Consider the following 7,574-nt stretch of genomic DNA (forward strand, 5'->3'; position numbering starts at 1 on the left):
CATCAGACATCATGCACTACACATCATCATTAGATCACGTACTACACACCCAACATCAGACATCATGCACTACACTACACATCATCAACATCAGACATCATGACTACACATCATCATTAGATCACGTACACACCAACATCAGACATCATGCACTACACATCATCATTAGATCACGTACTACACACCCAACATCAGACATCATGCACTACACATCATCATTAGATCACGTACTACACATCATCATCAGACATCATGCACTACACATCATCATTAGATCACGTACTACACACCCAACATCAGACATCATGCACTACACATCATCATTAGATCACGTACTACACACCCAACATCAGACATCATGCACTACACATCATCATTAGATCACGTACTACACACCCAACATCAGACATCATGCACTACACATCATCATTAGATCACGTACTACACACCCAACATCAGACATCATGCACTACACATCATCATCAGACATCATGCACTACACATCATCATTAGATCACGTACTACACACCCAACATGCACTACACATCATCATTAGATCACGTACTACACACCCAACATCAGACATCATGCACTACACATCATCATTAGATCACGTACTACACACCCAACATCAGACATCATGCACTACACATCATCATTAGATCACGTACTACACACAACATCAGACATCATGCACTACACATCAGAGATCACGTACTACACATCATCATCAGACATCATGCACTACACATCATCATTAGATCACACTACACACCCAACATCAGACATCATGCACTACACATCATCATTAGATCACGTACTACACACATCAGACATCAGATCATCATTGCACTACACACCCAACATCAGACATCATGCACTACACATCATCATTAGATCACGTACTACACACCCAACATCAGACATCATGCACTACACATCATCATCAGACATCATGCACTACACATCATCATTAGATCACGTACTACACACCCAACATCAGACATCATGCACTACACATCATCATTAGATCACGTACTACACACCCAACATCAGACATCATGCACTACACATCATCATTAGATCACGTACTACACACCCAACATCAGACATCATGCACTACACATCATCATTAGATCACGTACTGCACACCCAACATCAGACATCATGCACTACACATCATCATTAGATCACGTACTACACATCAACATCAGACATCATGCACTACATCATCATCATGCACTACATCACATTAGATCACTACTACACCCAACATCAGACATCATGCACTACACATCATCATTAGATCACGTACTACACATCATCATCAGACATCATGCACTACACATCATCATCAGATCACGTACTACACATCATCATCAGACATCATGCACTACACATCATCATTAGATCACGTACTACACATCATCATTAGATCACGTACTACACATCATCACATCATGCACTACACATCATCATTAGATCACGTACTACACACCCAACATCAGACATCATGCACTACACATCATCATTAGATCACGTACTACACACCCAACATCAGACATCATGCACTACACATCATCATTAGATCACGTACTACACATCACACCCAACATCAGACATCATGCACTACACATCATCATTAGATCACGTACTACACACCCAACATCAGACATCATGCACTACACATCATCATTAGATCACGTACTACACACCCAACATCAGACATCATGCACTACACATCATCATTAGATCACGTACTACACACCCAACATCAGACATCATGCACTACACATCATCATTGGATCACGTACTACACCCAACATCAGACATCATGCACTACACATCATCATTGGATCACGTACTACACACCCAACATCAGACATCATGCACTCACACTACACATCATCATTGGATCACGTACTACACACCCAACATCAGACATCATGCACTACACATCATCATTAGATCACGTACTACACACCCAACATCAGACATCATGCACTACACATCATCATTAGATCACGTACTACACACCCAACATCAGACATCATGCACTACACATCATCATTAGATCACGTACTACACCCAACATCAGACATCATGCACTACACATCATCATTAGATCACGTACTACACACCCAACATCAGACATCATGCACTACACATCATCAGAGATCACGTACTACACACAACATCAGACATCATGCACTACACATCATCATTAGATCACGTACTACACACCCAACATCAGACATCATGCACTACACATCATCATTGGATCACGTACTACACACCCAACATCAGACATCATGCACTACACATCATCATTGGATCACGTACTACACACCCAACATCAGACATCATGCACTACACATCATCATTGGATCACGTACTACACACACATCGGACATCATGCACTACACATCATCATTGCACTACACATCATCATCGGACATCATGCACTACACATCATCATTGGATCATCGGACATCATGACATCATGCACTACACATCATCATTGGATCACGTACTACACACCCAACATCAGACATCATGCACTACACATCATCATTAGATCACACTCATCATCAGACATCATGCACTACACATCATCATTAGACATCATGCACTACACACATCATCACTACACATCATCGATCACTACACACCCAACATCAGACATCATGCACTACACATCATCAGAGATCACGCACTACACACCCAACATCAGACATCATGCACTACACATCATCATTAGATCACGTACTACACACCCAACATCAGACATCATGCACTACACATCATCATTAGATCACGTACTACACACCCAACATCAGACATCATGCACTACACATCATCATTAGATCACGTACTACACACACATCAACATCAGACATCATGCACTACACATCATCATCAGATCACGTACTACACCCAACATCAGACATCATGCACTACACATCATCATTAGATCACGTACTACACACCCAACATCAGACATCATGCACTACACATCATCATTAGATCACGTACTACACACCCAACATCAGACATCATGCACTACACATCATCATTGGATCACGTACTCATCAGACATCATGCACTACACATCATCATTAGACATACACACCCAACATCAGACATCACTACACATCATCATTACATCACGTACTACACACCCAACATCAGACATCATGCACTACACATCATCATTAGATCACGTACTACACACCCAACATCAGACATCATGCACTACACATCATCATTAGATCACGTACTACACACCCAACATCAGACATCATGCACACATCATCATCATCACGTACTACACACCCAACATCAGACATCATGCACTACACATCATCATTAGATCACGTACTACACACCCAACATCAGACATCATGCACTACACATCATCATTAGATCACGTACTACACACCCAACATCAGACATCATGCACTACACATCATCATTAGATCACGTACTACACACCCAACATCAGACATCATGCACTACACATCATCATTAGATCACGTACTACACACCCAACATCAGAGATCATCACTACACACACATCATCATTAGATCATCATTACTACACACCAACATCAGACATCATGCACTACACATCATCATTGGATCACGTACTACACACATCGGACATCACATCAGACATCATGATCACTACACATCATCAGACATCATCAGACATCATGCACTACACATCATCATTGGATCACGTACACACCCAACATCAGACATCATGCACTACACATCATCATTAGATCACGTACTACACACCCAACATCAGACATCATGCACTACACATCATCATCATCACGTACTACACACCCACATCAGACATCATGCACTACACATCATCATTAGATCACGTACTACACACCCAACATCAGACATCATGCACTACACATCATCATCAGATCACGTACTACACACACCAACATCGGACATCATGCACTACACATCATCATTGGATCATCGTACTACACACCCAACATCAGACATCATGCACTACACATCATCATTGGATCACGTACTACACAACATCAACATCAGATCATCATGCACTACACATCATCATTGGATCACGTACTACACACCCAACATCGGACATCATGCACTACACATCATCATTGGATCACGTACTACACACCCAACATCAGACATCATGCACTACACATCATCATTGGATCACGTACTACACACCCAACATCAGACATCATGCACTACACACATCATCAGACATCATGCACTACACATCATCATTAGATCACGTACTACACACATCATCAGACATCATGCACTACACATCATCATTGGATCACGATCACGTACTACACACCCAACATCAGACATCATGCACTACACATCATCATTAGATCACGTACTACACACCCAACATCAGACATCATGCACTACACATCATCATTAGATCACGTACTACACACACATCAGACATCATGCACTACACATCATCATCATACACCCAACATCAGACATCATGCACTACACATCATCATTAGATCACGTACTACACACCCAACATCAGACATCATGCACTACACATCATCATTAGATCACGTACTACACACCCAACATCAGACATCATGCACTACACATCATCATTAGATCACGTACTACACATCCAGACATCACACATCATCAGACACTACACATCATCATTAGATCACGTACTACACACCCAACATCAGACATCATGCACTACACATCATCATTAGATCATCATACTACACACCCAACATCAGACATCATGCACTACACATCATCATTGGATCACGTACTACACCCAACATCAGACATCATGCACTACACATCATCATTAGATCACGTACTACATCAGACATCATGCACTACACATCATCAGAGATCATGCACTACACATCATCATCAGACATCATGCACTACACATCATCATTAGATCACGTACTACACACCCAACATCAGACATCATGCACTACACATCATCATTAGATCACGTACGTACACAACATCAGACATCATGCACTACACATCATCAGACATCATGCACTACACATCATCATTAGATCACGTACTACACACCCAACATCAGACATCATGCACTACACATCATCATTACACACCCAGATCACGTACTACACATCAACATCAGACATCATGCACTACACATCATCATTAGATCACATGCTACTACACATCATCATCAGACATCATGCACTACACATCATCATCAGACATCATGCACTACACATCATCATTAGATCACGTACTACACCCAACATCAGACATCATGCACTACACATCATCATTAGATCACGTACTACACACATCAGACATCATGCACTACACATCATCATTGATCACACAACATCAGACATCATGCACTACACATCATCATTGGATCACGTACTACACATCATCATCAGACATCATGCTACACATCATCATCAGACATCATGCACTACACATCATCATTAGACATCACGCACTACACATCAACATCAGACATCATGCACTACACATCATCATCAGACATCACGCACTACACATCATCAGACATCATGCACTACACATCATCATTGGATCACGTACTACACACATCAACATCAGACATCATGCACTACACATCATCATTAGATCACGTACTACACACCCAACATCAGACATCATGCACTACATCATCATCATTACACACCCAACATCAGACATCATGCACTACACATCATCATTGGATCACGTACTACACACCCAACATCAGACATCATGCACTACACATCATCATTGGATCACGTACTACACACCCACATCAGACATCATGCACTACACATCATCATTAGATCACGTACTACACACCCAACATCAGACATCATGCACTACACATCATCATTGGATCACGTACTACACACCCAACATCAGACATCATGCACTACACATCATCATTAGACACATACTACATCACACATCATCAGACATCATGCACTACACATCATCATCATCATCAGACATCATGCACTACACATCATCATTAGATCACTACACCCATCATCAGACATCATGCACTACACATCATCATTCAGATCATCATACTACACACCCAACATCAGACATCATGCACTACACATCATCATTAGATCACGTACTACACACCCAACATCAGACATCATGCACTACACATCATCATTGGATCACGTACTACACACCCAACATCGGACATCATGCACTACACATCATCATTGGGACATCATGCACTACACATCATCGGACATCATGCACTACTGGATCACGTACTACACCAACATCAGACATCATGCACTACACATCATCATTGGATCACGTACTACACACATCGGACATCAGACATCATCACTAGACACATCATCATCGGAGATCATGCACTACACTATCACATCAACATCGGACATCATGCACTACACATCATCATTGGATCACGTACTACACACCCAACATCGGACATCATGCACTACACATCATCATTGGATCACGTACTACACACATCAACATCGGACATCATGCACTACACATCATCATTGGATCACGTACTACACACCCAACATCGGACATCATGCACTACACATCATCATTGGATCACACACTACACATCATCATCGGACATCATGCACTACACATCATCATTGGACATCATGCACTACACATCATCATCGGACATCATGCACTACACATCATCATCGGACATCATGCACTACACATCATCATTGGACGTACTACACACAACATCAGACATCATGCACTACACATCATCATACAGATCACGTACTACTACATCATCATCAGACATCATGCACTACACATCATCATTGGATCACGTACTACACACCCAACATCAGACATCATGCACTACACATCATCATTAGATCACATCAGACTCACACACATCATCATCAGACATCATGCACTACACATCATCATTAGATCATGCACTACACATCATCATCAGACATCATGCACTACACCCATCATCAGACATCATGCACTACACATCATCATCAGATCATGCACTACACATCATCATCAGACATCATGCACTACACATCATCATTAGATCACTACACACCCAACATCAGACATCATGCACTACACATCATCATTAGATCACGTGCTACACACAACATCAGACATCATGCACTACACATCATCATTAGATCACGTACTACACACATCCAACATCAGACATCATGCACTACACATCATCATTAGATCACGTACTACACACCCAACATCAGACATCATGCACTACACATCATCATTAGATCACGTACTACACCCAACATCAGACTACACATCATCATTAGATCACGTACTACACACCCACATCAGACATCATGCACTACACATCATCATTGGATCACGTACTACACACCCAACATCAGACATCATGCACTACACATCATCATTGGATCACGTACTACACACATCAGACATCATCAGATCATCATGATCACTACACATCATCATCAGACATCATGCACTACATCATCATCAGACATCATGCACTACACATCATCATCAGA

This window comes from Tachypleus tridentatus, unplaced genomic scaffold (genome assembly GCF_004210375.1).
Source record: "Tachypleus tridentatus isolate NWPU-2018 unplaced genomic scaffold, ASM421037v1 Hic_cluster_2, whole genome shotgun sequence".
Classification (NCBI taxonomy): domain Eukaryota; kingdom Metazoa; phylum Arthropoda; class Merostomata; order Xiphosura; family Limulidae; genus Tachypleus; species Tachypleus tridentatus.